Source organism: Pongo abelii, chromosome 5 (assembly GCF_028885655.2).
Source record: "Pongo abelii isolate AG06213 chromosome 5, NHGRI_mPonAbe1-v2.0_pri, whole genome shotgun sequence".
Classification (NCBI taxonomy): Eukaryota; Metazoa; Chordata; class Mammalia; order Primates; family Hominidae; genus Pongo; species Pongo abelii.
Window position 1 is genome coordinate 27,478,785 of NC_071990.2, and position 23,046 is coordinate 27,501,830.

At 43.2% G+C, this 23,046-nt stretch overlaps 5 non-coding genes across 5 annotated transcripts; 1 reads left to right on the plus strand and 4 right to left on the minus strand.

Moving 5' to 3' along the window:
- Positions 1–2,574: 2,574 nt before the first annotated feature.
- Positions 2,575–2,647, minus strand: TRNAK-UUU (transfer RNA lysine (anticodon UUU)). The gene has a single exon. It is a non-coding gene; the product is annotated as a tRNA-Lys (tRNA).
- A 934-nt stretch (positions 2,648–3,581) lies between these two features.
- TRNAM-CAU (transfer RNA methionine (anticodon CAU)) lies at positions 3,582–3,653 on the minus strand. The gene has a single exon. It is a non-coding gene; the product is annotated as a tRNA-Met (tRNA).
- A 3,492-nt stretch (positions 3,654–7,145) lies between these two features.
- Positions 7,146–7,251, plus strand: LOC112133953 (U6 spliceosomal RNA). Its single transcript, XR_002915552.1, has one exon. It is a non-coding gene; the product is annotated as a U6 spliceosomal RNA (small nuclear RNA).
- A 6,017-nt stretch (positions 7,252–13,268) lies between these two features.
- On the minus strand, positions 13,269–13,375 carry TRNAL-CAA (transfer RNA leucine (anticodon CAA)). The gene is made up of 2 exons: positions 13,338–13,375; positions 13,269–13,314 (listed from the first exon to the last, which is right to left on the minus strand). It is a non-coding gene; the product is annotated as a tRNA-Leu (tRNA).
- Positions 13,376–16,358: 2,983 nt separating this feature from the next.
- Positions 16,359–16,466, minus strand: TRNAL-CAA (transfer RNA leucine (anticodon CAA)). Its single transcript has 2 exons — positions 16,429–16,466; positions 16,359–16,404 (listed from the first exon to the last, which is right to left on the minus strand). It is a non-coding gene; the product is annotated as a tRNA-Leu (tRNA).
- Between the last annotated feature and the right edge of the window lie 6,580 nt (positions 16,467–23,046).

A 23,046-nucleotide genomic window follows, 5' to 3' on the forward strand; every position in this document is an offset into this window, starting at 1 on the left:
AAAAAGAGTTAACAAATGGTGGGAATGGGGGCCGGGAGACTATTTGCAAAGTGTATCACAGATAAAGAGTTAATATCCTTAATACAGAAACATTTTTCAACAATTGAAGAAAAAGGCCAAAACTTTATAGTCAAATGGGCAAAAAACATTAATAGATAATTAATATATATATTTGCACATGTGAAAATATGTTTAAATTCTGTAATAAAGAATTGCAAATTGAAACTATGTGAAGATACTATTTTCTCTGCTATCAGATTGGTAAAAATTTAAAAAGTATGTCAGTGCATACAGGAACAGGTAGTGTCATTTATTTCTGGTAAGGAAGCACATTGATATCAATAAAATCTTTATGAAGGGGAATTTGACTATGTCTAACAAAATTATATATACATTAATCATTTCACCCAACAATCCCAAGTCTAACAATTTACCCTGAAAATCTACATCCAACAAAATGAAAATATACATAAGCATATTTATTCATTGCAGCATTGTTTGCAATTGCAAAATTTTTTAAACAACCTAAATGCTTAAGCATAAAAGAATGATTAGATTGTTACTTCTACACAATGGAGTACTTATGCAGCTGTACAAAAGATCTCTATGAACTGACATGGGGAGATTTCTAAGATACATTGCTAAACAAAAAAAGTAAAGCAAATCAGTATCTATATACTGTAAATCAATATATATACTACACATACGATACGTATGTATCTATATATACTACACATACGATACGTATGTATCTATATATACTACACATACGATACGTATGTATCTATATATACTACACATACGATACGTATGTATCTATATATACTACATATACGATACGTATGTATCTATATATACTATATAGATATCAACATATATACAATATATATAAAGCAAATCAATATCTATATACTGTAAATCAATATATGTACAGTATAGTATAATATCTTTAGTCGGAGAAAGAAGAGGACATTTAAAAAAGTATGTATCGCCGGGCGCGGTGGCTCACACCTGTAATCCCAGCACTTTGGGAGGCCGAGGTTGGTGGATCACGAAGTCAGGAGTTTGAGACCAGCCTGACCAACATGGTGAAATCCTGTCTCTACTAAAAATACAAAAACTAGCCAGGGCTGGTGGCACGCGCCTGTAATCCCAGCCACTCGGGAGGCTGAGACAGGAGAATCGCTTGAACCCGGGAGGCGGAAGTTGCAGGAGCTGAGATCGCGCCATTGCACTCCAGCCTGTTCTAAAAATAAATAAATAAACAAATAAATAAATAAATAAGTATGTGTCTGCCTGCTTATCCAAAAGGAGGTGCCGGAAGGATAAAAAAGAAACTGATAAGATGGATTACCTATGGGGGTAGATGAGAATGAGTTGAAAAAGCTGAAGAAGGAAAGAAAAAGAAGCAATGAAGGGAAGTAAGTGATATTTCTTCGAGTATGTCTCTTTTGCACAGTTCTAACTTTTAAAATTACGTTATGTTTTAAGTATGTACAAAAAATAAAATAGGCTGGGCACAGTGGCTCATGCCTGTAATCCCAGCAATTTGGGAGGCCTAGGCGGGCGGATCGCCTGAGGTCAGGAGTTCAAAACTAGCCTGGCCAACATGGTGAAACCCCGTCTCTATTAAAAATACGAAAATTAGCCTGGCATGGTGGCGCTCCTGTAATCCCAGCTACTTGGGAGCCTGAGACAGGAGAAACACTTGAACCCGGGAGGTGGATGTTGCAGGGAGCCAAGATCATGCCATTGCACTCTAGCCTGGACGACAAGAGTGAAACTCCGTCTCAAAAAAATAAAATAAAGTAAAAAAATAAACAGGGTCAGGGGAAAGTCAAAATGGACCTGATTACTTCAAATGAATCACATAACTGAAAAAAGAAAGGGCGAGACCTTACAAAATGGACCCAAATGCAGTGTTTGGACTGAATGTAGTCAGGGTCAAGACAAAAGGGACATGACAGAAAAACTATCAACAACGTTGAACTCTTGGTACCTTTGTTTCATAGTGGCGTTGTTTAGCACGCTGCCCGCAGAAGCCATGCACTAGAAGCCCATGATCAGGGTCATTAACCATAATCCAAATCCCAGGATAATGACATAAATAATGTAAACACAAAAAATACTATTTCAAAAAGTGTTTGGAAATGAGTTTTTCAACTGGGAACTGTTGCAAAGAGGTCAAATTTTCTGTGAAAGAAGAGCCGGTCTAAACTCCAAAGAACCACAGAGACAGACTATGCAAAGGTCACTGCTCTTAAAGATTTTGGATTTTAATCAAGACTGCCCAAACTGCTCCCCCCATGCCTGGATTAATGAGCCATTTCAAGGGAGTTTTAAAATGGTCCATTTCACAGTCATTCCATCACCAGTTTATTATTTTTATATCATGTCCTTTTCCACTTCTCTTGAAATCTTGGGGATACGTTTCAAATAATATTGGGAAAGGATAATTTAATAAAGAAAGCGATGCATTTGTCTGTTTCGGCCTTTGTGATATTTCCCTCTCCTCACAAGATGTTCCCGAATGGGATGGGATTTAGACCTAACTGAAGTAAAAGCTGCGCGACTCGCCTGAACAGGGACTTGAACCCTGGACCCTCAGATTAAAAGTCTGATGCTCTACCGACTGAGCTATCCAGGCTCTGCATTCTGGCCTCCAATTCACTAAGAAGTGGTAATAAGGCTTATCGTTTCAGTAATTATTAGGCTCTTCCAAGCGTTCTGGTCATATACCCGTGCCTCAGCACTGCAGCCGAACTTTATTATATTGAGCATTCATTTAATCCTTAAACTGTTTATGCGTTAAATATAAAATTATTGTGTAGTATTTATTACAGGGGAAATGAAGAAAATCGGGCTCAGAACAGAGTGGGACCCCTTCGGTAGTGAATAATCCCGCGGCTCATTATTGCAAACAGGAGCCCTTAGAGATCGTAGCTGGCTGGTAAAGGCGGCTTTAGAGCGGACGCCCAGGCTTCTTCATCAGCTTACCAAAAGGTTGGAGGCAGAAGGTACGCGTTTCAGCAATGACTTCAATAAGTGGGAAGAAACTTCAGAAGTATCAAACATTTGGGTAAAGAAAGATTAAGTATGGCACAAGGGAAGTAGTTCAATTCCCCTTGTTTCCTGCGGTGTTTTCCTAGCTCTTTCAGAGATGAAGTTTCCTGGAATCGTAATGCCAGAGCAACAAACATGTGACACCCGCTTATGTCTGGGGAATTACCGTCTTCAAAACCCACTTCTCCAAAATTTTGTAATATCTTTTTCCCGGTCGCCCAACCTAGTCTTCCTCTTTCGCTCTCTTTTTCTTCACCTCTTCCTCAGTCTTTCCCTTCTTCACACCGATCTCTGCTCCTCTACCGCCTTATTTTTCAGACCTCCCATTTGTAGATTCACTCATTTCTCCGCTTATGCTTCCGTTCTTTGAAAGTGAACCACTAGGTTTCAGAAAGGACCAGGCAGTTAAAACAGAGTTTGCTCGCTCGGTCACAATAGGTCTTCTGTCATTCATGACAGGTGTTAAAGCACCTCTAACAAGTCAAGATCCAGTGTTTTGGAGGAAGAAAAAACGCAGCTAGCAGAGGATGGTTTCGATCCATCGACCTCTGGGTTATGGGCCCAGCACGCTTCCGCTGCGCCACTCTGCTGTCCCCGTAAGTTGTTGTGCCTTATTTCCAAGTAATTTAAACATCTCCTAACACCGCTGTCCAGCTGCGTCAATATTTTTTTTCTTCCTTATCCATCTATCTTCTCTAGTCTCTGTCTTTCATCCTCGAGTTGTCTCACGTTTCCTTCTCAACATAGTCACCTACAACCTGTTGTTTGCTCCTTTGCAACTTAAGAAAACCGATTGAAATCCTTTCTCAGGAACTTGATTTTCAAACCGTTAGGCTCTCATACACCGACTTCTAGGGTTGGATTTAGAACTCAGGGTTTGTTTGTTTGTTTGTTTGTTTATCTTCCGCGCCTTCCATAGTGCACTCACTGTCTGCATTTGGAACACCTTGATTCCTCCTTGTCCGTGATAAGACAAGGGCACTGTGTGGTCGTGTGGCCCTGTCCTCGGCCAGGTGGGAGGGACTAAGGAGAAACTGAAGATGCAACGAACGGAAGAGAAGGAAATGCATGTACTTCTGAAAATCGTTGCTCGCGGAATTGAGGGAGACGTGGAGACGACATGCCTACTCAAAGAAGATTCAGTTTTCTGTGTCCCCCACCACAATGAAACTTCTTTCACAAAGATCGTAATGGGTATTCCTAACTACAAGGAGAGCGTGTGTGTGTTGACCACTTGGCCTTTGGACACTGGGTCGGAAAACTGAGGCTCAGATCGCTTTCTAGGTGCGTCTGTGGACCCGTTTTTGTCAGTCTTGGTTCTTCCAGCCAAGGAATTGCGCAAAGCCGTTTTAAAGATTCTGAGTATAATTTAAGCTCCCCAATGGGGTGAGCTTCATGGGCCTGAGATCTATGCAGTCGCACAATTTACCACCATCCCCCGAGCACCCCTACACAAACACACTCAGCCCTACTCTTGGGGTTTAGTGTTTTGTAATGACTTTCTTGAAGTTTTCAATAGTTTTATCCTTAAACTTGTGTTTTGTAAGCTATAGCCAACATGACAATGTATCATGCTTAGGCACGGGGGTCAGTTGGCTCCCAAGAGTTCTGCCCAAGAGTTGGCTCCCAAGAGCTCTGCCTCCCCTGAATGGGTTTTCAGCAACGAATTTGCCCTGCTAACTGACATCCTTCCCCACTCTCTTTCCCGACCCCTCTTCCCCACCTGCCTTCAGCAGTAAAGCCCCCTAGGGGGTCTACAGAAGAGGGGTTAAGTTCCTGCAGCCTAATCCCGGGATTTCTGGGGTGTGGCATAATGGCTGTCATTCCTGACGCTGGCTGGCAGCCTGGCAGCGCCCAGGTGAGTTGGAAGGGCGTCTTGGTGGGAGTGAGCCTGCAGCTCACACCCATATCGGTATATATTCATAATGATAACAGCATTGTCTTCCTGCTTTTTGAACAAGGGCTCCCTCATTTTAATTTTTCACTGGGCCCTGCAAATTATATAGCTGGTTCTGCTCCCCAAATTTCAGTGATGTTTGGTTCTCTTTGCTGGGCTCCCCTCAGGCTTCTTTACTATCTTGTTCTCACGCTTGAAAAATCAGACCCTGGGGGCCGGGCGCGGTGGCTCACGTCTGTAATCCCAGCACTTTGGGAGGCCGAGGCGGATGGATCGCAAGGTCAGGAGTTCCAGACCAGCCTGACCAATATGGTGAATCCCCGTCTCTACTAAAAATACAAAAAAGTTAGCCAGGCGTGGTGGCACATGGCTGTAATCTCAGCTACTAGAGAGGCTGAGGCAGGAGAATTGCTTGAAACCAGGAGGCGGAGTTTGCAGTGAGCCAAGTCACGCCACTGCACTCCAGCCTGGGCGACAGAGCGAGACTCCGTCTCAAAAAAAAAAAAAAAAGAAAGAAAAAAGAAAGAAAAATCAGACCCTGGATTCTTAAAGATGGAGCTTGGAGTCCTCAAGGGAAGAATTTGGAGGCTTCATTTTGAAACCCCAATGCTTAACGCTGCTATAAGTTTCTATTTTTACATTATCTAAAGATTATAAAATTCAGGTCAGAAAAGATGCCAAACCATGTAAATTACTAACACATTTAGATAATATATCAACTAATCTCTAATAATTTAATTGTTTATCAGACATTTTTTGAACAGTGACAAAGATTCTCTTCATGACCAAATTCTACTCAGGTTCCTCTGAAGGCTCTTCTCAACAAAAACCCTGACTTTTGGACTTAAATGTTTGTAGCTCTGCATGGCCCACTTTCAACAATAATCGTGCTAAATCAGTTTAGCCAGAATCCCTCATCCTCTATTATCTGATCATCCTTCATATCTGGTCAGGTTCCTCATCCTCCACCACGCTCCAGTGATGTAATCACCCTGGCCTGCCTTCAAGAATCCTATCAGGCCAGGTTAGCCAGAAACCCCCTTACCTGTGATGTTTCCTTTCAGTAATTTTCCATCCACTGACCTCATCTCCCCACCCTGATCCTTGGCTATAAATTCCCACTTTTCCTTGTTGTATGCAAAGTTGAACCCGGTCTCTCTCACCTTCTGCAAAATCCCTCTCTAATGAAGTTTTCCTTACTGTCTTTAACAATTGCCATGAATAATGTTTTCCTTGACACCAACACCATGTGTTTTGCTTTTTATATATAAATAACACATAATTCAATAAATTTGAGCTAAGAAAGATGCCAATGAAAATATTCATATTTTTATAAGTTTTTTTTTGTTTTTGTTTGTTTGTTTGTTTTTGAGACGGAGTTTTGCTCTTGTTGCCCAGGCTGGAGTGCAGTGGTGCAATCTCAGCTCCCTTCAACCTCCTCCTCCCGGGTTCAAGCGATTCTCCTGCCTCAGCCTCCTGAGTAGCTGGCATTACAGGCGCCCACCATCAAGCCTAGCTAATTTTTGTAGTTTTGATAGAGATGGGGTTTCATCATATTGGCCAGGCTTGTCTCGAACTCCTGATCTCAGGTGATCTGCCCGCCTCGGCTTCTCAAAATGCTGGGATTACAGGCGTGAGCCACCACGCCTGGGCGAGATTTAAAACACTATCTTCGCTGTACATTTTGGTATTCCTTTTTTTTTTCTTTTCTTTTTATTTTTATTTTGAGACAGAGTCTGGCTCTGTCACCCAGGCTAGAGTACAATGGCTTGATCTTGGCTCACTGCAACCTTCGCCTCCCAGGTTCATGCGATTCTCCTGCCTCAGCTTCCTGAGTAGCTGGGATCACAGGCACCAGCCACCACGCCCGGCTAATTTTTTTTATATTTTTGGTAGAGACGGGGTTTCACCATGTTGGACAGGCTGGTCTCAAACTCCTGACCTCGGGTGATCCGCCCGTCTAGGCCTCCCAAAGTGCTAGGATTACAGGTGTGAGCCACCGCACCTGTCCCATTTTGGCATTCTTGATGTGAAGGAGAAACACAGTTACTTTAATCATTGTTAGAGGGTAGTATTAAATATGATTTATAGTATATGATAAGGGATTTTCTTTACACTATAAAAATTGGCTTTGACTGTCTGTATATAATGAAAAACTATATGTATACAAGCAGCAGTTAGAGTTGTGTTCACTTTGGCAGCACATATACACAAATTGGAACTATACAGAGAAGATTAGCATGGCCCCTGTGCAGGATGACATGCAAATTTGTGAAGCATTCCACATTTTTTTTAAAAAAATAGAGTAACCAATGATACGGAAATAGCCTAGAACAGTGGTTCTCAAACTTTGCACATTAGAATCACACTTCAGGATCTTTAAAAATAGAGTCGTACCTTGGTGTCTGTGGGAGATTGGTTTAGGATCTCCTACGGATACCAAAATCCATGCATGCTCAAGTTCCTTATGTAAAATGGGGTAGTATTTGCTTATTGAAAGGGTGGCCTGCCCCTCCACACCTGTGGGTATATCTCACCAGGCGGGATGAGAGACTGAGAAAAGAAATAAGACACAGAGACAAAGTATAGAGAAACAACAGTGGGCCCAGGAGACCGGCACTCAGCATACGGAGGACCTGCACTGGCACTGGTCTCTGAGTTCCCTCAGTTTTTATTGCTTATTATTTTCATTATCTCAGCAAAAGGAATGAGGTAGGAGAGCAGGGTGATAATTAGGAGAAGGTCAGCAAGAAAATATGTGAGCAAAAGAATCTATGTCATAATTAAGTTCAAGGGGAGGTTACTATGCCTGGATGTGCACGAAGGCCAGACTTATGTTTCTCTCCACCCAAACATCTCAGTGGAGTAAAGAATAACAAGGCAGCATTGCTGCAAACATGTCTCGCCTCCCGCCATAGGGCTATTTTTCTCCCATCTCAGAAATGAACAAAGGTACAATCGGGTTTTATACCCAGACATTCAGTTCCCAGGGGCAGGCAGGAGACAGTGGCCTTCCTCTATCTCAACTGCAAAAGGCTTTCCTCTTTTACTAATCCACCTCAGCACAGACCCTTTATGGGTGTCGGGCTGGGGGACAGGCAGGCCTTTCTCATCCCACGAGGCCATATTTCAAACTTGCACATGGGAAGAAACCTTGGACAATACGCGGCTTTCCAGGGCAGAGGTCCCTGTGGCTTTCTGCAGTGCATTGTGCCCCTGGTTTATCAAGACTAGAGAATGGTGATGACTTTTACCAAGCATACTGCTTGTAAACATTTTGTTAACAAGGCATGTCCTGCACAGCCCTAGATCCCTTAAACCTTGATTCCATACAACACATGTTTTTGTGAGCTCAAGGTCGGGGCAAAGTTACAGATTAACAGCATCTCAGGGCAAAGCAATTGTTCAGGGTACAGGTCAAAATGGATCTTCTTATGTCTTCCTTTTCTACTTAGACACAGTAACAGTCTGATCTCTCTTTCTTTTCCCTACACTTACGACCTATGCACATCCTCCTGTATACATTAAATTATCTCTAGATTACTTATAATACCTAAAATACAATGTCCATGCTATGTAAATAATTGTTATACTGTATTGATAAGGGAATAATGACAAGAATATAAGAATCTGTAATGTTCAGTATAGATGCAACCATCCTTTTTTTTAAAAAAAAATATTTTTTTGATCCACAATTGGTTTAATTAACAGATGTAAAACCCACAGACATGGAGGGCTAGCTGTACTAATTTTTGTAGGCTTCTACCCCCCACCCCCCCAGACAAACTGATTTCATAGGATTTGGGTGCCAGTGGGCATCAGAGTTTTTATTCCATTGACCCCTAGCTTACAAGACAATTATGTGACTTTTGCACAGACAGCTGCCATCACAAACTACCTTTTTTACGGTATAAAGGGTCTCTTCAGGAGCTCTTAAAATGACTTCTTTCAAGTGCATTGATAGAGTTCGCAGAAAATATATTGCTATTGCTCTCCATCCTAAAAGATATCTTTACAAGTGAAAGCTTCAAAAATTTCCCCAAAAAGATTAATATGGAGTTAGTTACTTGAATCAAATTCTGGAGTCTTTAATAACCTTGAGAATATCTCTGGTCTGCTAGATTTTGACCATCTCAACTGACTGGCACATTATATCGAGCCTAAGAAATAACTTATTGGACTTTGCTGATTTTGGAGTCCCTTTACACTACGTAATACATCTGACATTTTAAATAAAAATAATCAAGTAGGGAGATATAGAAGAAAGAGTCAGAACAAAAGTAAAATAATACATTCATTTTTATTCATGTTGGAAATATAAAAAGAGTCCATTAGAAAGAATGTAAACCAAGGAAAGCATAAAAGATTTTAAATGTTCCACCTGACCTCAATATTAAAATTAAATATATACACACCTAGTTGTATAAATGGGCAAACTGAAGACCAAGGTCAGAACTAAATAACCTCAAAACAAACAAACAAACAACAACAAGACTCTATCTCCTTTAACAATCTCCCATGTTTACTTCAAAGCAACTTTTATAAGGTGCCATATGCGTCAGAAAGAATTGTCAGACTTAAAAATCGACAACAGAAATTACTGGGTCCTTCCTTTCAGTGACATGCTTGGCATTGTCTGGCAGACTCTCTAGCAAGTATCTGATTTTTTTAGAGCTATGCATCTTTGACTTTCTATTCACTAGGCTAAGCTCTGTGATGGTAGAAGTTAAGTTATAGAAAAGTGATAATAACGCAAGTGATTCATGTCTGCATTAACCCTAAGATTGTACTCAGTTGAGATACAATTTTCAGCCTTTCTATTGTGTGTTGTTTGTTCTTCAAATTCGTCTTTGAAGGGGTTTTCTCAATTTACTTAGTAATTAGTGAGATGTATGAAATCTTAAACACTACATTCATGTTATATTTGTATGAAAGTCAGGTTTTCAGCTTTTCATGTGACTGACAACACCAGTACAGTTTGGGGGTTCAAAAGAGGAAGAAAGAAGTCCTGACGGGGATGTCAAGTGCTGGATGACAAGCACATGATGGGGTGTGAGGTATAAGTTTGAAAGATTTTAATTGTCAGAGAAAAAGGGACTCCGAGCACATTTTCTAAGTGTTTGGAAGGTAGGACACCTTGGTCCAGAAATGGCGATGGAGCAGAGAATTTGAGTTGTTGCAAATCGGTAAAAATGCCAGAGGCAGTAAATAGAAATATGAAGCTGAATGGTCACTTGAGCAACTGCTCAAATTCTTTTTAATCCCCAAAGGATTTTTTAACTTTTTTAAAAAATTTTTTGAGACGTAGTCTTGCCCTGTACCCCAGGCTGGAGTGCAATGGCCCGATCTCGGCTCACTGTAGCCTCTGCCTCCCGGGTTCCTGTGATTCTCCTGCCTCAGCCTCCCGAGTAGACTAGCTAGGATTACAGGCGCACGCCACCATGCTTGGCTAATTTTTGTAATTTTGTAGAGACAGAGTTTCACCATTTTAACTAGGCCGGTCTCGAACTCCTGACCTCAGGTGATTCGCCCGCCTCAGCCCCCCAAAGTGCTGGGATTACAGGTGTGAGCCACCGTCCCCGGCCAACACCCAAATAATTTTGAAGAATTTTCCCTACATTTGCAGATGAAGAAAAGTTTCACAAATGATCTAAATAATACAAAATACCATACATTTTACTTTCGGAAGTGATGGAGCTTGAATTTAAACACATATACCTGATTCAAGAGGCTTATGTTTGCTACTGTTGCACATTGCCTTTAAAACAATGCTGTTTGGCCGGGCGCGGCGGCTCACGCCTGTAATCCCAGCACTTTGGATCCCGAGGCCAGCGGATCACTCGAGACCAGGCTGCTCAACATGGTGAAACCCGTCGGGTTTTAGCTGGGCGTGGTGGTGGCAGACTGTAATCTCAGCTACTCGAGAGGCTGAGACAAGAGAATCACTTGAACCCTGGAGGAGGAGGCTGCAGTGAGCCGAGATCGCACCACTACCCTACAGCTTGAACGACAGAGCGACACTGTCTCAAAATAATAATAATAAACAATAGTTAAATATGAACAGGGAGGTGGGCTCCAGGCTGGCCTCCATCTCTGGCACACCCAGGAAAGGGGCCATGACAGTTGCGACACATCAGCCGCATCTGAGACTTCAAGAGCCCTTGGACCCTTCTCGCAGTTGAACTTATCTGGCTCAAGCAGGAACTAACCCCTTAAGGGACTTTCCACCCCAGGGAGGCAAGCGGAGTATAGTTTGCTCCAGTTTTGCTTGCTCCAAAAGTAACCTTTTGCTCATTATAATAGTAAAAAACACACCCCTGGGTGGAGATTTAGGATGTTAATGAGACATGCAATGTATGTACTAGCATGTATAGCCACAGCGCATGTGCACCCAGAGGATCACCCAAAACATGCTTACTAGTTACACCTCCTCCTGCCTGCCACTTTTTGAATAAACATATAAGACTCCCGGCCGGGTGCGGGGGCTCACGCCTGTAATCCCAGCACTTTGGGAGGCCGAGGCGGGCGGATCACGAGGCCAGGAGTTAGAGACTAGCCTGGCCAACATGGTGAAACCCCGCCTCTATTAAAAATACAAAAATTAGCAGGGTATGATGGCGCTTTCCAGTAGTCCCAGCTATTCGGGAGGCTGAGGCAGGAGAATTGCTTGAGCCTGGCAGGCGGAGGTTACAGTGAGCCGAGATCGCGCCACTGCACTCCAAATAAATAAATAAATAATAAAATTAAAAAAGAATCCCAAAAAGGGGGTATCCCCAGTGCCAGCTGGCACTGTCTCATCTTCAAGCAGCCTGCTCTGACTCAGCTTTCAGTGTACTTTCGTTTTTGCAATAAACTGCCTTAAGGTGGTAACTTCGTTGTAGCTTGTCTCTTGCTTATATTCTTTTAACCAAAAAACAAGAACGGAGGACTTCGCACTTCCCGGTAACATTTGAAGTTCTCCATTTGAAGACCAAAAACAAAAACAACAACAACAAAAAACAATTCACCCCTGATCGTTGGGTACACAAAATAGGATCTTGCAATAGCTGTTTGCCAGTACATTCGAGTATGTTTGGATTGTCTTCTGCGTGTATGTTCGTTGTTTCGTTTCTGTAGGAAATGAAGTTTCTGAAAGCTGCTAATTGAAAACATTACTATGGAACAGAATGGAAAGTAAATATTGGATGTATGTCTCCCACCTTAACAAAGCAAGAGGGATTTGTTAAAATATATATATATATATATATATATATATATTTGTTTATTACTCGGTAGAGTTTTAAATCAAGACGAAGATCTCTCTGTTCATCCATCATGGTCTTATATTTCTCTTACATGCATCCCATAATAACCTACATCTTGTCTCTTTACTTCACATCCCTTCTCCCATCACCAAAGAAAGAATCAAAGGGGGTCTAGATAAGCGAGGGAGAGGAAGAATGGGGAAACATGGAAAGAAGAAAGGCGGGAGGGCGTGGGGGGAAGCGGTGGTGGTGGTTTGACCTTGAGAAAGGAAACCAGATGATTGTGCAATAATACTCCAGCCTATCGCATACCCTTGCAGAAACCATTAAGATGCTGAAAATAATTGTACAGGGAATATGTAAGTCCCACTCACGGGTTGTTAAGTTAAAATGTGGTCAGAAGCATTGGGGAAAGCTCCTGAAAGGTGGTAGATGCAAAATGGTTCTGGTAAAATCTACATCTCAAGCCCTTTTCTCCTGTTTTTGTTTGTTTTAGACATAATCTCGCGCTGTCGTCCTGGCTGAAGTGCAGTTGCGCGATCATACAGCTCACTGCAGCTTCGCGCTCCTGGGCTCAAGTGATTAAGCCATTCTCCTACCCAGGTAGCTGGGACTACAGGCGCGCGCCACCACGCACCGCTCATTTTTTATATAGACGGGGTGGAACTCCTGGGCTCAAACAATCCTCCCTGCTTAGTCCCCTAATCCTAGTGGTTTTATGCCTTTTTTTTTTTCCTCGTGGCTTTTTGAGAGGGAGCCTTGCTTGGTCGCCTAGGCTGGAGTGCAACGGCACGCTCTCAGCTCACTGCAACCTCCGCCTCCCGGGTTTAAGCGATTCTCCTGCCTCAGCCTCTCAAGTAACTGGGATTACGAGGACCCACCACTACTCCCGGCTAATTCTTGTATTTTTATTAGAAACGGGGTTACGCCATGTTGGCCAGGCTCGTCTCGAACTCCTGACCTCAGGTGATCCACCCGTCTCTGCCTCCCAAAGTGCCGAGATTACAGGCGTAAACCACCGCGCCCAGTCCCCCAATCCTAGGATTAAAGGGGCAAAATATCAGTGTCAGAAGTGGGATTCGAACCCACGCCTCCATGCGGAGACCAGAAGCCCCAAATCTGGGAAGTAGTAACTTGAGTCTGGCGCCTTAGACCACTCGGCCATCCTGACACGCGTTATTACCGCTTAAGTTTCCTTATGTAACTCGTAGTCAGCAGACGCGGGCTCCGATAAAGGAGGAAAAGACCTCGGATGGGTGGCGTACGCTCCTGGTTTTCATAACGGTATTTATTATTTTGCCCGGTGCTATTCTAAATGATGCTAAAAACAGCATCATCAAAATACCTTATGTTGCTATCTTTCAGGTTAAGTCAGAAATGAAACAATAGGGAAAGTGGCAAATACTCAGAACAGTGCTTCCTAAGTTACTATCTAGCTCCGTAACAGTTTCCTGGCTAGAGGGACCCTCAAAACTCAGTATTCAGCGTCCTAAGCAGGTGCTTTGTAGAGGGAAACAAAAGTCATACATTATTTTTATTGTTACTTTTCCGGTTTCCCCACCTAGCCCAAAATATACTGTGAATACTTTGAAGCAGAAATAAAATCAGTAACAGAAAAATGAACTGTCCCAATTCAAAAGAATGGTTGGAAAAGATGAAGGTGGAGAATGGAGAAAAATAAATTAATAATTTTATCATTTTAAGAGGTTCCTAGAGCAAGAAAGGGTGGTAGGTGCTTGTGAATGTGCAGAGGTGAGAAGAGTGAAAAAGTGGAATTAATCATGGAGGCGTGTAAGAGAGGAAGAAGAGGCGTCAGGTTTGGAGAGGTAAATTAATCAAACTGTCCATGGCTCATTTTTGTTATTGGCCAATGAAATCTTTCTCTTTCTCTCTCACTCTTTTTCCTTTACTGTTTTGTTGTTTTTCTTTGTCATGCCCCCCATACAGCCGTTTCCTCTCTCCCAACATACAGGCACCCTCTCTAAAATATTTAAAATTATTATTATTATTATTGAGACAGAGTCTCACTCTGTCACCCAGGTTGGAGTGCAGTGGCGCGATATTGGCTCATTGCAGCCTCCACCTCCTGGGTTCAAGCGATTCTTGTGCCTCAGCCTCCCGAGTAGCTGGGACTACAGGCGCGCGCTACCATGCCTGGCTGATTTTTTTTTTTTTTTTTTTTTGTATTTTTAGAAGAGACAGAGTTTCACCATGTTGGCCAGGCTGGTCTCGAACTCCTGACCTCAAGTGATCCGCGCGTCTAGGCCTCCCAAAGTGGCGGGACTACAGGCATGAGCCACCGCGCCCGGCCTATTATTATTATTATTGTTGTTTGAGATGGAGTTTTACTCTGTCTCCTATGCTGGAGTGCAGTGGCGCCATCTTGGCTCACTGCAACCTCTGCCTCCCAGGTTCAAGCGATTCTCCTGCCTCAGCCTCCAAATAGTTGGGATTACAGGCGCGTGCCACCACGCCCAGCTAATTTTTGTATTTTTGGTAGAGATGGGGTTTCGCTATATTGGCCAGGCTGGTCTCGAACTCCGGACCTCAAGTGATTCTCCCACCTCGGCCTCCCAAAGTGCTGGGATTACAGTCGTGAGCCATCGCGCCCGGCCAAAGTTATAATAAACTATCCTTGAAAAATATGTTGTTGATTTGCGTGATTTAAATCATAACTTCTGGCCGGGCGTGGTGGCTCACACCTGCAATCCCAGCACTTTCGGAGGCCAAGGCGGGCGGATCACGAGGTCAGGAGATAGAGACCATCCTGGCTAACACGGTGAAACCTGTCTCTACTAAAAATACAAAAAATTAGCCGGGAGTGATGGTGAATGCCTGTAGTCCCAGCTACTTCGGAGGCTGAGGCAGGAGAGTGGCGTGAACCCGTGAGGCAGAGGTTGCAGTGAGCCGAGATTGTGCCACTGGACTCCAGCCTGGGCCACGGAGCGAGACTCCATCTCAAAAAATAAAAATAAAAATAAATCCTAACTTCTTTTCTTTTACTCAACACTGTTTGAAAAATCTACTCATCCTGCTACATGTACATCTGCTTGGTCACTTGTGGCTGCTGCATAGTATGAAAACCATAGGCAGTATACCTGATGGACATCTAGGTTGCCTCTAACAATCTGCTACCTCAAAATCCTAGAAGGACTGTACTTGGCAAGACCAATCATGGAGCTGAGCTGGAATTTCACTGAGGTGGATTCCTAGAAGTGGAACTGCTGGGTAATAATTTAAAAGTTATACAGGAGGAAAACCCAGGTAATGTTAATATTGCAAAAAAACCTAAGACCCTAATTTTAAGCCCAAGATTTCAATCTATGTAGTACTTCATATAATGCAATTTTTATCTTCAAAAACAAGAGACAGAAAGGATATCCAAATCAGGTAATTCTGAGAAGCAATCTCAGAAGGAGCTTTAAACTTAGTTTCTTTTTAACAGGATGATTATTTCTTTTGTTATTGATGACCCAAACGTGTTTTCAGCAGTGTTATAATCTTAAGGGTTCTTTCCTCTTAGGTTTTAGAGGTAACCTAGGAAATCTTTTGGTAGAAGTTTGTAACAGATTATTTTACGTGTGCAGAAAAGCAATGAAGATTTTAGTCATTTCCCTCACATGACTGATCAGTTGAATGGCTAAGGAAAAGAACAGGTGTTACCGTCGTTGCTACAGCGGTGTGAGTTTATGACAGTTGCTGGTCAGATCAATGTCCGATTCCCCTTTCAGAGAGACAGACAATATACAGGAATCAGGAACATTCCTACAGGGCTCTCTGAGAACGGAGACCTTTTTCTCGTGCCTTTTTTCTTTTCTTTTCTTTTTTTGTTTGTTTAATTTTTATGTTAGCTGATTCGCAGACCAATAGATGGAAATCTGCTGCTTACTTTCTTGCAGGAGAAAGGGATCTCCAACAGTGCTGCGGGACTGCGTCCAAATGGCACTGAAAATATTCCAGGATTCTGTAAATCTGGGGTTTTCATTTGTCGATTGGTTTGATGTAAGAGAGATGCCTCTCTCTTTGCGAGACCCTGTTTGGCAAATATCGGTTGGGGCGGGAAATCTTGGAGGTAGAAACGGCTGAACTATTGTGGCATTCCTTGGCGAAACTTTCGGCACAAATCTGGTAGGGAAAAACAAAATACCACAGTGTGTCAGAAGTGGGATTCGAACCCACGCCTCCATACGGAGACCAGAAGACCCGAACACAGGAAGCATGCAGCTTGAGTCTGGCGCCTTAGACCACTCGGCCATCCTGACACTGTGACAAAGTCTCTGAAAGTATACATGATGAGTAATCATGGCTTACGACTCGCCTTCTGGCTGAATCCCAGCTGCAAAAGTTATCTCTGGAATTTGCCCGACTAAACATGAGCTCCGAATTCACTGATTACAGACTGGAAAGGTAGAAGAATACAACTATTAGTGCGGAACTGAATAATTCTTACAGTACTGGAAACCAAGGTGGGAGTTGGGGAACAAGATATGAAGGAGACGTTTCCACGTCACCTCTCCCCTTCCTCCAGTAACTCCCTGCTCTCGGCCCTGCCTTCTCCCTCTGACCCAGGCCTCCTGCCTCGCATAGACCTCTGCTTATGACCCTGACCCTGTGGGGTCACTTTGCTCTTTGTGACTTAAGTCCTGATGCAGCAGCTCCAACTTGATGCTGCCCCAGGGCCAGTGGGAACTTTTCTGGACAAGAGGAGGCCATAGCAACAGAGTGGGGCTGTTCTGTACATGGATTTCTAGGCATTTCCCCTTCTCCTCAGCCTATCCGAACTGTGATTTCACCACCGGAAGTCATCATTTCGTTACACAGTTCAGTAAACGTCACTGTCTTCTGCCCTGTAGGGTCGCCTGTGTTGTATAGTGATAATCCTGTCTCTCCTCTCTCTAGAGCTCTCAGATGCTTTTCTGCAAATATTACCCACCGTGGGAGGCAACAGCTATTTCTTTTTTGAGACGAAGTCTCACTCTTTTCCCCCAGTCTGGAGTGCAATGGCGCGATCTTGGCTCACTGCAACCTCCGCCTCCTGGGTTCAAGCGATTCTTCTGCCTCAGCCTCCCGAGTAACTGGGATTACAGGTGCGTACCACCACGCCCAGCTAATTTTTTGTATTTTAAGTAGAGACGGGGTTTAAACATGTTGGCCAGGCTGGTCTCGAACTCCTGACCTCAGGTGATCCGCCCGCCTCGGCCTCCCAAAGTGCTGGGATTACAGGGATAAATCGCCACGCCCAGCCGGCAACAGTTATTTCTAAAGATAAGTGTACTTTTTATGACTGAAAAATACTTTTCTAAGACTGTGAAAACGAAATCATCAAAAAAAAAAAAAAAAAAAGAAAGAAAGAAAAAGAAAGAACCTTGTTGCAATGATTTTTCTAGGATTGAACTGTGAAAGAGAGAAACAATTTAAAATTCTAGTAGCGAGGAGTGCCACTGAGTTTCTATAATTAAACTGTAAGGGCCTAAACGGATGGTACACAAATTTGAAGAATCTCGCTCTATTGCCCAGGCTGGAGTGCAGCGGCGCAACCTCGGCTCACTGCAACTTCCACCTCCCAGGTTCAAGCAATTATCTTGCCTCAGTCTCCCGAGTAGCTGGGATTACAGGCGCCTGCCACCATGCCATGCTAATTTTTGTATTTTTAGTAGAGATGGGGCTTCACCATGTTGGCCGGACTGGTCTCAAACTCCTGGCCTCAAGAGATCCGCCCATCTCGGCCTCCCAAAGTGCTGGATTACAGGCGTGAGCCACCGTGCCTGGCCTGGAGAGTTATCATTTTTAAATTTGTAATTTCCTCATCTATGACTCTAAAATTAAACTGGAAACATCTCTTTTTAAAATTGGATTACCGTTTGTAGATTTTAATCTTTTCAATGCAACTATACTTTTCGTATATACTAAGTGCAATTCAATCATATGCAAAATTGGCAGTATATATTTTAATATATGCATATGTTGAATATTTGCTCTAGTAGCTCCCTATTCCTGTTGAAGTCTATGTATACATTTCCTGTAGAAATGAAAACCTCTAAATGTAGATTAAAAATATTTGAGATAGGCCGGGTGTGGCTCACGCCTGTAATCCCAGCACTTTGGGAGGCGGAGGTGAGTGGGTCACCTGAGGTCAGGAGTTCGAGACCACCCTGGCCAACATGGTGAAATCCCATCTCTACTTAAAAAATACAAAAAATTAGCTGGGCATGGTGGTACGCACCTGTAATCCCAGCTACTCGGGAGGCTGAGACAGGAGAATCGCTTGAACCCAGGAGGTGGAGGTTGCAGTGAGCCAAGATCGTACCATTGCACTCCAGACTGGGGCACAAGAGTGAGACTTTGTGTCAAAAAAAAAAAAAAAAAAAAAAAATTGGGATACCTGACAATGAATAATATAAAAATGTAATGTGAATGTGAAATTGCAACTGAAATATGTCTTAATCCAATTGTCTTTTACACATTGCTTCTTGTGAGGCACAGTATAGTCAATGTTTCATGAACTTCTGGGCAGTATATTTTCTAAAAACCTCCTTAATATTTATTTTATTTTCTCTAATCTTTCTTTACAAGTTAGGAGGAAATTGAATCTGAAGTGATAGGGGCTTCTGAGTGGTTGGGGTTCGACCATAAAAAAATACTTGAGACAGATGGTATTTTCCAAAGATGGCCACATCAACATATCTCATCACACGTTGTCTTATTTTAACACAATTTTCACACATTTCCTTGAGGGGTGGGGGTGTACATTCCCTTCCCTTGAATCTGGATAGGCCTGTAACTATGATGGAAGTGATACACCAAGACTTCCAATGTTAGGTCATAAAATGTGATAGAGGCTTCCACCAGCTTTTTCTCAAGGCATTTGCCCTCAGAACTCAGTCATGGTGCTCTGAGAAGGCCTAAACTAGGCCATAGGAGCAGAACACATGGAGAAAAATTAAGGCCTCCGGTCCACAGCCAGCAGCAACTGCCAGGCATGTGAGTGAATGATTCTTCAGATTATTTCTAGCCACCAGCTTCCCTCCATTTTTTGGGACAGGGTCTTGCTCTGTCACCGAGGCTGGAGTGCAATGGTATGCACATGGCTCAGTGCAGCCTCGCCCTCCTGGGCTCAAGCAGTTCTCCCACCTTAGTCTCCCGAGTAGCTGGAACTACAGGCATGCACCACCATGCCCAGCTAATTTTTAAAAAATTTTTGAAGAGATGGGGTTTTGCCATGTTGGCCAGGCTGGTCTTGAAATTCTGGGCTTAAAGGATCCTTCCACCTTGGCCTCCCAAAGTGCTAGGATTACAGGTGTGAGCCACCATGCCCAGCCTTCAGCAACCAGCCTTATAGTCTTCCAGTTGAGTCCTAAGAAATCATGGAGCAGAGACAAGCTGTCCCCACTGTTTTCTGCTCAAATTCCTGACCAACACATCTGTGAGAGAGAATAAATGATAATTGTTGTTTAAGTTAAGCCATTGCATTTTAGTATGATTTGTTATGTAACAATAGTTAGGTATGTGTCAGTCTTGGTGCAATCAGGAGAGAGAAATTACACAGTTATTTGAACATAGAAGTGACCTCACCTGGGGCTGAAACAAAGCTCTAAAAGAAGTGCCCTCTACCTCTCACCCCACCCCTGGCTAAGATCCAGACCTTGTTGGGGAGGGCATGGCTGTGACTCATGGAATAGCAGAGAAAAGGTCATGGTGCTATGCCAGCAGAATTTGCTTGAAATCTGTCCTCTGGAATTTGTTGGAAATTAATCTTCAAGGGTTTCTTGAAAAGCTCTTCGTGGAGAGGTGTCTCACCAAGGGCACTCTACTACAAAACACTCAAAGAAGATGCCAGGGAAAATTAGTGGTTGCTGGGTGCTGCAGTAGACTGATGCAGGGGAAAGGCATGCATGTAGGAGCTAGGCACTGGGGAAGCAGCAGGCCAAGTAATACATGGGAACCAAGAAGCAAAACTCACTTTCTTCCGCAATGTCTCTCCACTGCCCTCTACTGACAAAGCTTCAAATGCCAATTGGCAAAAGAAAACTAAGGACTCAAGATTCATTTCCACGAAGCAGGCAAAAAGGGTGAATTTGGAGCTGAGAGGCAACAAATCCTGAATGGGTACAAGCAAATGCAGATTTCCTTACTTAAAAATGGGATATTGCCACAATTAATAAATTCTGAACCATGTGACTTTGGGACTTGGCAGCAAGTGGAAACTGAAAAGACCTTGAGGAGAATGTGAGTAAAAACACCTGAAGACAATTGCTGCCTGTCACTCAGTCCCAAAGTCAGTGATGCTTAATGGAGAGTGTGGAAAATGTTACTAGAAGCTGGAAGAAACTGGACTTTTGTTATCTAGAGACAGAAAGTTTAGCAACACTGTTGTGAAAATGTGGAAAGTAGGCCGGACGTGGTGGCTCACACCTGTAATCCCAGCACTTTTGGAGGCCTAGGTGGGTGGATCACCTAAGGTCAGGAGTTTGAGACCAGCCTGGTTAACATGGTGAAACCCCGTCTCTACTAAAAGTACAAAATTAGTTGGGTGTGGTGGCACATGCCTGTAATCCCAGCTACTTGGGAGGCTGAGGCAGGAGAATCGCTTGAACCCAGTGGGGGTGAGGGGGGAGGTTGCAGTGAGCCAAGATCACACCATTGCACTCCAGCCTGGGCAACAAGAGTGAAACTCTGTCTCAAAAAAAGAAAAGAAAAGAAAGAAAATGTGGAAAGTAGAAAATATACCTAATGAATTGAAAGAAAGAAAGAAAAGAGAAAGAAAGAAAGAAAGAAAGAAAGAAAGAAAGAAAGAAAGAAAGAAAGAAAGAGGCCAGGAACGGTGGCTCACGCCTGTAATCCCAGCACTTTGGGAGGCCGAAGTGGGCATATCACGAGGTCAGGAGATCGAGACCATCCTGGCTAACACGGTGAAACCCCGTCTCTACTAAAAATACAAAAAAATATTAGCCGGCCTTGGTGGCGGGCGCCTGTATTCCCCGCTACTCGGGAGGCTGAGGCAAGAGAATGGCGTGAACCCGGGAGGCGAAGCTTGCAGTGAGCCGAGATCGAGCCACTGCACTCCAGCCTAGGCGACAGAGAGAGACTCCATCTCAAAAAAAAAAGAAAAAGAAAATGTGGAAAGTAGAAAATATACCTAATGATTTTGCTTCTTTAGCTAAGGTTATTTCCAGGCAATATATTGAAGATGCCACCTGGCTTTTTCTAGCTGCCTATAGTAAAATAAGACAGCAGGGAGATAAACTAAAGAAAGAATACTTCAGGACTTGTTGGATATTCAAAACTAAAACTGCTTCTCATTACCAGCCTCTCAAGATGACAGATAATGCTATAATTAAGAAAAGGCTTTGATTCTGCTGAGAGAAAGAGAGAAGAAAAGAAAAGGCTTCTGCCACGGCACCTTAGCTGGAAAAAAAAAAAGTCTTCTAGGAAAACATCAGACCCAAGGCATTGTCAGCAAAACATGGTCTAAAGATGAAGCCAAGGGCATGACTTTATTGCTCTATTCTTTTGTTCTATACCTTTCATTCTGTATGCACTGATAACTTTGAGTTCTTTGTTGTTCTTCTGGAGAATGATTAGAACTTCCATGTCTTTCCATATGTTTGTTGTTTATGTGATATAAGTGTGAGGAGTTGGAACCAACTCCAGACTGCTTGGGCTAACAATTTTTCTCTAATCTGTACAAGTTGCCCCTTATATGCAAGCATGGCCTGGAGTGGGGTGGGATATAAATCTGGGGTTTAGAGATCTGTAGAAAGCAGAGAGCTAGGCATACTTTCCTCCACCATAATCATGTGCTGGAGGCTCCATCAGCCTCCTCTTTGGACGGTAAAGGACTTATTTCTTTTTATTTACCTAAGCAGGTTATAAAGACAGTCTCTTTCCCATACAAGTGAGCTTCATGGCCCAATTGCTCTTCTGTTCTGACTTTTCTTGGAACTGAGATAAAATGCCTCATTTATAGAATCCCTGACGTTCTTGCCAATGAACTTCCCTAACCACTTTACTTTCTAAGCTCTTTGAACCCAGTTTCAGTTATTTAATTTATTTATTTATTTATTTAGAGACAGGGTCTCACTCTGTCGCCCAGGCTGGAGTACAGTAGCACAATCTCCACTCACTGCAACCTCTGCCTCCCGGGTTCAAGCAATTCTCCAGCCTCAACCTCTCGAGTAGCTGGGAGTACAGGCATGTGCCACCATGCTTGGCTAATTTTTGTATTTTTGTATTTTTTTGAGATGGAGTTTCACTTTTATTGCTCAGGCTGGAGTGCAATGGCACGATCTTGGCTCACTGCAACCTCCGCCTCCCAGGTTCAAGCGATTCTCCTTACAGGTGCCCGCCACTACGCCTGGCTAATTTTTTGTATTTTTAGTAGAGATGGGGTTTCACCATGGTGGCCAGGCTGGTCTTGAACTCCTTGCCTCAAGTGATCCTCCCGCCTGGATCTCCCAAAGTGCTGCGATTACAGGTGTGAGCCACCACGCCTCACCCTAGTTTCAGTTATTTATGCCTGGCTAGAAATGTATCTATGTCTCCTCGGCTCCTGCTGCCCCCTTTTCATCCTACAAAGGAGGAGGCAAAAGTATTTGTTCCGCAAAATTTTACCTATTAGGTATTTCAAAGGTCAACACAGTTAGTATTACAATAGCCTCATCAGGCATTAGCTGTAAGGAGAAATGCTATGAATTTTAGTTGAGCCTTGTTTATCACGCACTGGCCACCAAAAGTTTACAAAATCAGAATCTTCTCTTTGCTTTGTATGTAAACTCTTAGTCCAACAGAACCAGTTAGCTATCTACTGATCCAAGGTTGTACTAATGCATGTAGATATTGTCA